Raw genomic sequence first — 11157 nt, 5'->3', positions numbered from 1 at the left:
TTGCTCGACACTGCTGGGTTACTATCGAGTGCCGAGGGTGAGACCTCTACAACACTTCTGATGTTAATCTTGTAGTGTAGCTATTCGGTCGTGGTCATCGAGGGTGATTCCGCCTTAACCACTTCCGATACGACTCTATCGTGCAACCCCTCAAGTGTGAACCTCGGGGGTGATTCCTCTTACGTTCACCTTGATGATTACATCGAGTGAAATTCACCGGGGGTGATTCCTCGGGTTTTCCCCTTGATGTTTGGACACACGGTTACTATGGTTACTATGTTACACTGAACCATGTTACTAAAGACGGGTTGACCATGAGGGGTACCCGCGCAAGCATAATTGCGAGTGATGTGGAGTCGGGTTGACCTGGAAGGTGCCCGAGAGATAATTACGAGGCGTGGCCGAGCATTCTTAGCCCTTGCCGCAAGTCCTCGAGACGGGGCAACGGGGTCACATATTTCATGAGTCTCTGCTTGTTACCGCGCGTTCCTAATCCACTATGATTTGGATATTTGATCCGAGGGGCCTCTGGCCTGATAGCACTAACCATCACGTGGGCATAGTATGGGCGTTCTGCGTCGTATGCATCACCCGAAGCTTAATAGACATCAGCGACTGAGTGGCGCGCGCCGGGTTGGACTGGTAAGCACCTACCTTTTTAAGGAGGTAGCTAGGTCTGCTCACCGGCCGCGTTCGCAACGTGCAGGAGTTCCCGGGGAGATGGCCCATGACCCCTGGGGGCATAGGTTTAGTCCGGCGTGCTGGCCTCTCTATTAAGACTAGGTCGGGTTGCGGCGTATTGTTTGGCCGAGGCCGGGCATGACCCAGGAAAGTGTGTCCGGCCGGAGTTAATCAAGTGTGGTGGGTAAGTTGGTGCACCCCTGCAGGGAAGAAAACATCTATCGATAGCCTGTCCTACGGTAATGGACACTTGGAGTTGTATCCCGATCGATACAACTAGAACTGGATACTTGTGATGAGAATTGGATGATGATGAGAATTGGATTGTGATGATAATTGGATAGTACGGCTCTAGGATTTCTTTCTCGCAGGGAGTCGAGAAAGGATCTCTGGCCGAGGTTGATAACACTACTACTACTTTACTTTATGCTACTCTACTCCCTCATGTTTGCTGCAAGATGGTGGTTTCCAGAAGATGCTAGTCTTCGATAGGACTAGGCCTTCTCTCTATTCTGGCATTTCTGCAGTCCAGTCCACATATACAGCCTTCCTTTGATAATGTTGCATCTGTAGTGTAGATCCTTGCTTGCGAGTACTTTGGATGAGTACTCACGGTTGCTTTGCTCCCTCTTTTCCCCCTTTTCCATTCTTCTCGGATGACGCAACCAGATGACGGAGTCCAGGAGCCAGATGTCACCTTTGACGACTGCTACTACCCCGAGGGTGCCTACTACCACGTGACGGAGACCGCGGATGACCAGGAGTAGTTAGGAGGCTCCCAGGCAGGAGGCCTTGCCTTTTCGATCGTAGATGCTTTTGTGCTAGCCTTCTTAAGGCACTTGTCTAACTTATGTCTGTACTCAGATATTGTTGCTTCCGCTGACTCGTTTGTATTCAAGCTAATGTATTCGAGCCCTCGAGGCCCCTGGCTTGTAATATAAAGCTTGTATTATTTTGATTTGTGTCTAGAGTTGTGTTGTGATATCTTCCCGTGAGTCCTTGATCTTGATCGTACACATTTGCGTGTATGATTAGTGTACGATTGAATCGAGGGCGTCATAGACAACCTCCAATCGAAGTTCCCTGAGATCCTCTGCTAACTCCTTTGGCAATCCTGTGCTTATGAGGGTGTTAGCATAACTCTTCCGGCTCAAAGCGTCTGCTACGACATTGGCCTTGCCTGGATGATAGTGAAGCTTCATGTCATAATCCTTTATAAGCTCCAACCATCTCCTCTGCCCAAGGTTCAGCTCCTTCTGTGTGAAAATAGACTTCAAACTCTTATGATCAGTGCACACATCACAACGGTTTCCAATAAGGTAATGTCTCCAAGTCTTCAACGCATGCACTACGGCAGCCAACTCCAAATCATGCATGGCATAATTTAACTCATGTGGTTTCAGTTGTCGCGAGGCATACGAAACAACTCTTCCGTCCTGCATTAGTACTCCTCCAAGTCCTAAGCGAGACGCATCACAATACACTTGGAAATCCTTGCGTATATCCGGCAGAATCATCACTGGGGCTATAGTCAGACGTTTCTTTAACTCCTGAAAACTCGCCTCACACTCTTCCATCCATTTAAATTTGGTATCCGTCTTCAATAACTCCATCATTGGCTTCACAATCTTGGAAAAATTCTCAATGAATCTCCGGTAGTATCCTGCGAGTCCAAGAAAACCGCGGATCTCGCTAACTGAAGTGGGTGCCAACCATTCAGTGACTGACTGAACCTTGGTGGGGTCTACTACTATACCTTCTCCTGATATAACATGTCCAAGCAATCCAACTTCCTTCAACCAAAACTCACATTTGCTGAACTTGGCATACAACCGATGTTCCCCGAGTTTCTCGAGAACTAAACGCAAATGCTCCTTGTGCTCCTCTTCATTCTTCGAGTATACCATTATATCATCAATGAAAACCACAACAAACTTATCCAAATATTCCATGAACACCTTGTTCAACATGCTCATGAAATAGGTAGGGGCGTTAGTCAGTCTAAATGACATGACCGTATACTCATATAACCCGTACCTTGTGGTAAATTCGGTTTTAGGTATATCCTTCTCCCGGATCTTCAGCTGGTGATATCCTGATCACAAATCGATCTTCGAAAACACCTTAGCTCCTTGCAACTGGTCAAACAAATCATTGATCATCGGCAGTGGGTATTTGTTCTTGATCATCACCTCATTCAACGCACGATAATCAACAACCATCCTTAGAGACTTATCCTTCTTCTCAACCAAAAGCACTGGGGCTCCCCATGGTGATGAACTCCGTCGGATGTAACCTTTCTCCAATAACTCCTTGATCTACTTCTTAATCTCCTTCAGATCATTTGCGGGCATCCGGTAGGGTCTCTTTGATATTGGCCCTGTACCTGGCAATAGCTCTATCAAAAACTCGATGTCTCGATCCGGTGGCATGCCTGGTAGCTCCTCTGGAAAAACATCTGGGTATTCCTTCACTACAGGCACTTCCTCCTGAACAACTCCCATGAGGGTATTTACTTGGCTCCTCCTAGGCGCATGCCTAGATACATACTTGATCCTTTTTCCCTCCGGGGTGGTGAGATAAATCGACTTACTAGCATAGTCAATGCTTCCTCCATACTTTGACATCCAGTCCATGCCTAATATCACATCCAATCCTTGTGACTCCAAAATTATCAGGTCCGACGGGAAAACATCGCTACCAATGGTTAAGGGTATCCGGTCGCACCATCGGCTAGCCATATACTCTGCTCCAGGTGAACTTACTAACAGAGGGATCCTAAGGGCTTGGGTTGGTAGTTTAAACTTATCCACGAATCCCCTTGATATGTATGAATGTGATGCCCCTGTATCAAAAATAACAAGGGCGGTAAAAGACTTAACCAAAAACTTACCGATAACTGCGTCTAGCTGCCCTTCCACCTCCTCCATGTTAACGTGGTTCACTTGTCCTTTGTTGAATGGATTGGGCTTCTTCCCAGCGCTCCCATTACCGTTTCCATTCTTCACTTCAGGGCACTCCGTGGCATAGTGTCCAGTCTTCCCGCACTTGAAGCAAGTAATGTGACTTAGGTCTCTCTTGGCGGGTGTGGCTGGATTGGAGCGGTTCTGATTGTTGCTTGTTCCATTCCCAGTCCCATTCTTGGAACCACTGTGGTTATGCGAACTTCCTCCGTTGTGGTTATGACCTCCATGGTTATGAACAAGTCCTCCCAAGTTCGTGGTTAGACGAGGCTTCTGCTGAGCTCCTGAGTTGTACCTTCCTTGTCCATACTTCCTTTTCCGGCTCTCAATTTGCTGCTGCTTCCCTTCAATCATAAGAGCCTTGTCTACCAACCCCTGGTAGTTGTTAAATGTTGCCACCATCAATTGCATGCTCATCTCATCATTCATCCCTTCCATAAACTTCTCCTGCTTCGCGACATCTGTGGCCACATCGTCAGGGGCATAACAAGACAACTTACTAAATTCATCCATGTACTGCCCCACAGTACGGTTCCCTTGGTGCAAGTTGCGAAACTCACGCTTCTTCATGCTCATAGCTCCCATTGAGACATGGGTGGTGCGGAATGCTTGCTGAAACTGATCCCATGTAACAGTGGCTATAGGGTAGGTGACAGTGTAATTCTCCTGGCGACGAATGTGCTGGTTTAACTCCTGGATGAAAGCTGCGATTTATCTATCCTTCTTGGTGCCGATCATCTCCCATTGCTCATCTCGGCGCCCACAAATCTGGTAGATAGTATCCTTAAGTTCCTTATGGTAAACTTCTCCAATGCGTCCCATGGTGATGTGGACCGCCATACTCTTTCCTAAACTCCAGGTTGGTGCATCAAAGGAAAACTCTATGGGCTTAGTGACTGGCGCGAATGTCCTTCCTGGAACTTGAAATTGAATCATCCATCGCTCCTCTTCTGGTAAATAGGCGTTGTAAGTCCCGGTGAAGCTTGGTATTCCAATGTTCAGGTACTTAGTGACTTCCTTCAAGTGTCGTCCAAAAGGTGCTTCTTCATCCGATTTTGCAAACTTGTTCCTTGCGTCCGCCATCCCAAAGAGTGGAAAATGGAGAGGAGTCAGAAATGAGAGGAGAGTAGTGATATAGGGCTTTAGCTTAGTGGTCGTGTCCTACACTCAGCGTGTGCTCTGATACCATCTTGTAGCGACCCGACCTCAAAGGTCAAATCTCTGTGCTTCAGTATCATCCCTGGATCGATAATGCTGAGACACACAGTACTCGAAGGATGTATAACAGAGGAGCAATCACACACTTATTACATCGAATGTCTCAAAAGATAACTTATTATAATAAACATGGCATAAGGCCATCTAATACGATAACAGCGGAAGGCTTGGAAGATAAAGTGAGTCCATCAACTCCAACGGCATAGCTGAGCTGCACGACAATGACCTAACGAACCTTACTCCTCGTCTGAAAAGTCTGCAACATAATACGTTGCAGCCCGAAAACGGGTCAGCACATGGAATATGCTGGCAATATAACACAGTAGAGCAAGAACTGAATAATGCTATCACTACATGCATATTTGGCTGGTGGAAAGGCTCTATGGTTAAAGTTTTGCGAAAAGCCAATTTTTTCCTACAACAAAGGAATAGATTTTATTTAACTATCATGGTAGTTGAAACATCATTGAGAAGGTTCGTCCAACTCAATCCCAATTAAAAGTAATTATCAACCCAACAATATTAAATTAGAGTGATGAGATACATATGCTAATCCAAGTACTAGATACTCAAGATGTCCATAACTGGGGACACGGCTAACCATGATTAGATTGTATACTATGCAGAGGTTTGCGCACATTTCTCCACAAGACTCGATCTCCTCCGTTGGATTTCTCGCACTACATGGTGTTTGAGAAACGGATGACCGAGACACAGTCTTTCAGAAGCATTAACTCTAACCCCGGGTAGACAGTACCAACCTACATCCCTCTACATCTGCTAGCCTACTACTGGAAGAGGTCATGCAACTTACTCAACTATGCTAGAGCCCATAATAGCTTGTGGCTGCACACAGAAGTTTCTAGCATGAATTATTTTAGTTCCCTTTGAGCCTGGGTGGCGGACCTTAGGATTATCACACGGGTACTCCGGGATATCCTAGGACAACACTGGATTCTCCAGGTGCCCGACAAGCAATCCACCCAGATGTGTATTAAATTTGCCACCTTAAGTTGAACCATTAATTAACAATCTCACGTCTGTCATGGATTCACTAACCAAAACCACGTCTACGAGCATAGCATAGCAATATAAGCAATATGTAGAAGTAACTCCCAAGGGTTTGATAATAATAGGGCAATAGGTTCTACCTCATCAACTACTTCCCAAACCCACATGTTATATCACAACCTAATCATGCAATGTTTGAGGATTGGAACTAATGCATAAAAACTGGGTGATAAAGGGGTATGATCAAAGTGTTACTTTCCTTGCTGATGATCCACAAAACCTAGAGACTCGTAGTAGCACGCTTCGCTCTCTGGGTGTTCTATCGCAAACAAACAATAGCATACATAAGCAATTAAGCAAAGATGCACAGGTAAAACACGAATAAGAAGATCTAACCAGAAAGTTCAACTTAAGAACTCCGGTTTGCAAAAAGAATCAAATCAAACGGAGCAACGAGACTCAAACTACGAAAGAAACAAGATCCGATTACTACTATGTACTAAAGTCAAATTTTACAATACCAAAATCTTGTTCAAGTTGGTTAAACGGAAAGAGGGTTTCAAGACGAAGATCTATGCGCTTGAATCGCGTGATTCCGATAAACGAGCGAAAGGATAAACTAAAATGAAAATCGGATCAGAAATCGCGATTGAAAATAATTGCGGAAAAACCCTGGAAAAAGAAAAAACTTACGAAGAGGCTAACGAACAAACGTTCATTGTCTGCGGCTAACGAGTGAACACCGTTCATTAAAATGAACGTACGGACGTCCGCTAAATAAATAAACCGAAAAAGACTAAAACCGAACTAATCTTACAAAACTAGGGTTTAAATAAAAACCGATCGGTTTTTACCTAAACCGAAAAAAACGGCGGAGAAATGGATCGGATCGGAACAGCGGCTCCGGCGACGAGGCGGCGGCTCCGGCGGGGCGAGGTGGGGCTGCGGGGTGGCGGTGACGGCGGGGTGGTGCGGCGCGGCGGCTGCGGGCGTTGCTGCTGCTGCGGCTTGGGTGGCGAGGTGGGGCGGCGGCGGCAGGTATTTAAGAGGGGGAGGGGGCGGGGTCGACTTGGGGGAGGGGCAACCCAAGGCGGCGGCGGTCTCCCGGACTCTAGCGGAGTCCGGTGCGGGCACGGGGCGCGCGAGGGAGGCGGTGGCGCGGGGTTGGGCCGGTCGGCTCGGCTGGGCTTCGGCCCAGTCGGGCGCTGACTTTTTTTAAGTAACGTTCCGACGAAAATAAATCCTAAAAAAATAAATAAAAATCTAAAAATGCCAAAACAATTTTTCACCGTCTAAATAAAATATTTAGAACAAGATGAACATTTTCTTGGCCCTAAAATGCAATTTTGAAAACATGCAATTTTTCTAATGCAAAAAAATTGGCATAAAATCCAAATAAAACATTTATTTGATTTTTATATTTTTCCTCTAATATTTCATCTATCTTAGAGAAGCCATTTTATCTCCTCTCATATATTTTTATTTTAGAAATATTAGGAAGGAAAAATAATCAAAACCAAATGATCCTCTTTTCAAAATTTGAGAAAACTCAAATATGAAATTAACGAAATCCCCAACTCTCTCCGTGGGTCCTTGAGTTGCGTAGAATTTCTAGGATCAAGCCAAAATGCTATAAAATATGATATGCAATGATGACCTAATGTATAACATTCCAAATTGAAAATTTGGGATGTTACATTATATTATTTGTTTTGGATGTTTAATGGGCTTTAATATGCTCTTTTATATTAAATGTTGGGACTAACCTATTAAACAGAAGCCCAGTGCCAGTTTCTGTTTTTTTGCCTATTTTAGAGTTTCACAGAAAAGGAATACCAAACGGAGTCCAAACGGAATGAAACCTTCGCGATGATCTTTCTTGGACCGAAAGCAAACCAGAAGACTTGGAGTTGAAGTCTGGAACACAACGAGGTGGCCACGAGGCAAGAGGGCGCGCCCCCACCCTAATGGGCCCCTCGTAGCTCCACTGAAGTACTTCTTTCTCCTATATATATATACTATTATACCCTAGATCGATCGCAGAGAGCCATGAAACCTCTTTTCCACCGCCGCAACCTTCTTTACCCGTGAGATCCCATCTGGGGGCCTTTTTTGGCGATTTGCCGGAGGGGAATCGATCACGGAGGGCTTCTACATCAACACCATAGCCTCTCCAATGAAGTGTGAGTAGTTTACCACAGACCTTCGGGTCCATAGTTATTAGCTAGATGGCTTCTTCTCTCTCTTTGATTCTCAATACAAAGTTCTCCTAGATGTTCTTGGAGATCTATTCGATGTAATACTCTTTTGCGGTGTGTTTGCCGAGATCCGATGAATTGTGGGTTTATGAACAAGATTATGTATGAATATTATTTAGTTCTTGTCGGTGTCAAAACCGGCGGATCTCGGGTAGTGGGTCCCGAACTGTGCGTCTAGGCCGGATGGTAACAGGAGGTAGGGAACACGATGTTTTACCCAGGTTCGGGCCCTCTTGATGGAGGTAAAACCCTACGTCCTGCTTGATTAATATTGATGATATGGGTAGTACAAGAGTAGATCTACCACGAGATCAAGGAGGCTAAACCCTAGAAGCTAGCCTATGGTATGATTGTTGTATATGGAGTTGATTGCCTACGGACTACAACCCTCCGGTTTATATAGACACCGGATAGGGTTAGGGTTACATAGAGTCGGTTACAATGGTAGGAGATCTTGAATATCCGCATCGCCAAGCTTGTCTTCCACGCCAAGGAAAGTCCCATCCGGACACGGGACGAAGTCTTCAATCTTGTATCTTCATAGTCCAGGAGTCCGGCTGAAGGTACAGTCCGGCTACCCGAACACCCCCTAATCCAGGACTCCCTTAGTAGCCCCTGAACAAGGCTTCAATGACGACGAGTTCGGCGCGCAAATTGGCTTTGGCATTGCAAGGCGGGTTCCTCCTCCAAGTCCTTCATAGAATATTGTAAACACCAAGAGTAGTGTCCGGCTCTGCAAAAATAAGCTTCCACATATTGCCATAGAGAGAATAATATTAACACAAATCAAATCTGCTGACGTATTCCGCAGTGCGTCATCACACTACAGCCAAGTCCTTCACTCGAATCGTTTTCACTCTTCCACCTCACCGTGTTTTGCTAGGCGGTTTCCTTGGCACGTCTTGTCAAAGCAGAGATCGTGTGCCCCCCTTTTACGGGATTCTCATCAATACGGACGTGGGTAACCCAATCGTGCCCGTTAGCATGTTTTCTTGATTAAAGGCGAGTCCCAAACAGTTACGGGGAGGGCTCCTGGTATTCAACCTTTTATAAAGGGACCAGGGCCTTACTCCTTTTCTCCAATCCCAAAACAAGTTCGCCCGTCGCCTCGAGTTCCAACACCCTAGGCTTCAGATTTTGGGCGCCTCAGACCTTCGACAATGTCCGGTTCCGACCTTCAAGGCCGATGGATGCCCTCCTCCGTCACGGAGGAGGACGTGCTAAAGTTGAGAGAGGCTAAGTTCTTGACCGCCGAAATTTTGCATAGGTTGCCTGCTCAAAGGCAGGCTATTCCCAGTCCCCAGCCCGGTGAGAGCGTAGTGTTCATGTCTCACTTCCTTCGGGGGTTAGGCTTCCCGATGGATCCCTTCGTGAGGGGGCTGCTATTTTATTACGGGCTGGAATTTCATGACTTAGCTCCAGAGTCCATCCTCCACATTTCCTCATTCATCGTTGTGTGCGAAGCGTTCCTCCGTGTTACTCCTCACTTCGAATTATGGCTCAAGACTTTTGGAGTGGAGCCGAAGATGATCGAGGGACGACATGCAGAGTGCGGAGGCGCTGTCATAAGTAAGAATGCTGATGCTCCATGGCCCGAGGGCTCCTTTCAAGAGGAGCTCGTCTTGTGGCAACGAGAATGGTTCTATATCACCGCTCCCAGGAGAGCCAAGTGGGCGGCGCCTCCTGCCTTTCGCTCGGGTCCCCCATCACGGCTAGCGTCATGGGTCAACAAAGGATTAGATTGGGGGTTATCCAAAGACGTGCCCTTGTTGCAGGGCCGCATCAGGGATCTCTTAGAAAGAGACCTCAACCTGGTCAAGGTGACGCAGGTCATGCTGATTCGCCGAACACTGCCCGGCAAACGTCGCTCCCTTAGTCTGTGGGAGTTTAATCCGAAGGGACCACGAGCTCTCCATCATTTTATGGGTGCAACGCCCGTGGAGATGTATAAACTGTTCTTTGGATCACAAATGATGTGTCCGGATTTGACCGAGGACGCAGGCCTAAGCTGCAATCGCCCGGATACCGAAGTAAGTAACCTTGTGCCTGGACCTACTATCCATATAATCGTCATAAACTTGCCCCTAAAGGAGCTGTCCTTTTAAACAGGTGTGGATAGCGAAGGCAAAGCTGATCAGGTGTCCGGCTCCCCTTCTCGAAACCAGGCCGGATCCCGTGCTTGTCAGGATGTTGAAGATAATGCCTTTGGAGGGAAGTAAGGGGAAGGCCAAGGGAACTATGGCCTCCTTGAAGGAGGCTGCTCCGAAGGGAGGAACCGACAATTCCTCTCCCAAGGGGAAGAAGAGGGCCGCCTCTGACGACCCGGAGACCATGGCCCCGAAGCGGGGGAGAAAATCCTCGTCAGACGGTCCGACGCCGGGGAGTTCCTCGGCCGAACTACACCCTCAAAGGGATCAGCCCTCCAGCGAGCCGTAAGTAGAGAGAGGTTTTCCTTTTGAGGGATGAGAGAAATCCTTGATTTATATCTGAGAAGATTAACCGAAATTTTACCTTGTAGCTCGGACCTCAGCCCTTCTCAGCAGAGCTCATCTTCGGGGGATCTTCTTCCGGAGATGATGGAGAGCAGGACGCCTCCCCCTGCCGTACCGCCTAGCGAGGCGGGCGACCCTGAGGTGTCGTCACGGAGGGTTTCTCTGAATCCGGCAGGGGCGGAAGATAGCTATGTGCCCCCCCAAGGCTCTCCGTGTCCGGCCTTCGAAAGAGGCCATAGGACAAGTCCGGCACCATCTGGTGCTCGGCCGGAGGAGCTAAAGATTCTGCTGGGGCGAGCTTCCATCTCAGAGGAGCACCATGCATTGATGGGCACGGTGATTGAAAGGATTTCATCTGCAGAAAGCGGATTGCATGAGGCCGTCAAAAGTTTACTGACGGGTTTTGAGGTACGTTAGATAATGTACACTTTTGTCAGTTGCGCATAAGTAAGGTGCACCCTGTGTAGATAGTAGCCCCTGAGACTCTGTGCATTGTCAAGAAATGACGGCACGCAGAGGATCATAATCCCAGGT

This window comes from Triticum dicoccoides, chromosome 3A, assembly GCF_002162155.2.
Source record: "Triticum dicoccoides isolate Atlit2015 ecotype Zavitan chromosome 3A, WEW_v2.0, whole genome shotgun sequence".
Classification (NCBI taxonomy): Eukaryota; Viridiplantae; Streptophyta; class Magnoliopsida; order Poales; family Poaceae; genus Triticum; species Triticum dicoccoides.
Note: the sequence above shows the minus strand (reverse complement) of the source record.